This window comes from Phacochoerus africanus, chromosome 13 (assembly GCF_016906955.1).
Source record: "Phacochoerus africanus isolate WHEZ1 chromosome 13, ROS_Pafr_v1, whole genome shotgun sequence".
Classification (NCBI taxonomy): domain Eukaryota; kingdom Metazoa; phylum Chordata; class Mammalia; order Artiodactyla; family Suidae; genus Phacochoerus; species Phacochoerus africanus.
This window is the reverse complement of record NC_062556.1, coordinates 7,646,126-7,646,850: the sequence shown is the minus strand read 5'-3', so window position 1 is coordinate 7,646,850 and position 725 is coordinate 7,646,126.

The window sequence follows — 725 nt, the reverse complement described above, 5'->3', positions numbered from 1 at the left end:
CTTTCAACTATTCCATTAAGTTTTAATGGAATAGTTCATCTTTAAATCACGATTTTAATTTCTAAGAATTCTTTTAATTCTATGGATTTTTCATCTTCTTATTTAATGGATTTCATCTCAACTCCCCAGAGATTATCACTGGCATTTTACTGTTGTTTCCTGGCTAGAAGGGGCAAGTATGGCCGTCAGTCACCTAGGAGGCAGTACTGCCAGTTCTTGGGCCTGGGCAGGGGCTAGGAGGTGGGTTCTGCTTTATGAAATGAACTGACTCTCAGTTTTTTCCACAGCTGATGTAAGGACTTACTTTTTTGGGGGTGGGGGTTCCCTAGGTCACTTACAATCTGTTTATCTGCTTTCTAACTTCCAAATTTTATTGCTGCTGTTTCTTCTCACTCACCTCATCCTTATGGGCCTGTGTCTTCAGGGGAAGAACCAGCCCTTTCCTGTTGTTTAGGAGAGTTTCATTTAGGAGGGAGTAGGAGTGGATGCGTGGATTCAGCTTACTCTGTTTCCTGGAAGTGTGGAATGCCTATTTGGAGTCACCTAAGGAACTGCTTTCTAATATTTGGATAGAATCCACATCTTCAGGGGCTCCCTGAGGCAGGGGCCTTGTGAGGCAGTGGTTCCCTTTTCCTGGAAGAGTCAAGGAAGTCTGGAATGTCTCCTTCCCAGGGATGTGGCAGAGAGGCTTCTGCTTCCCCTGGGGTTGTCACAAGTTTGATAAG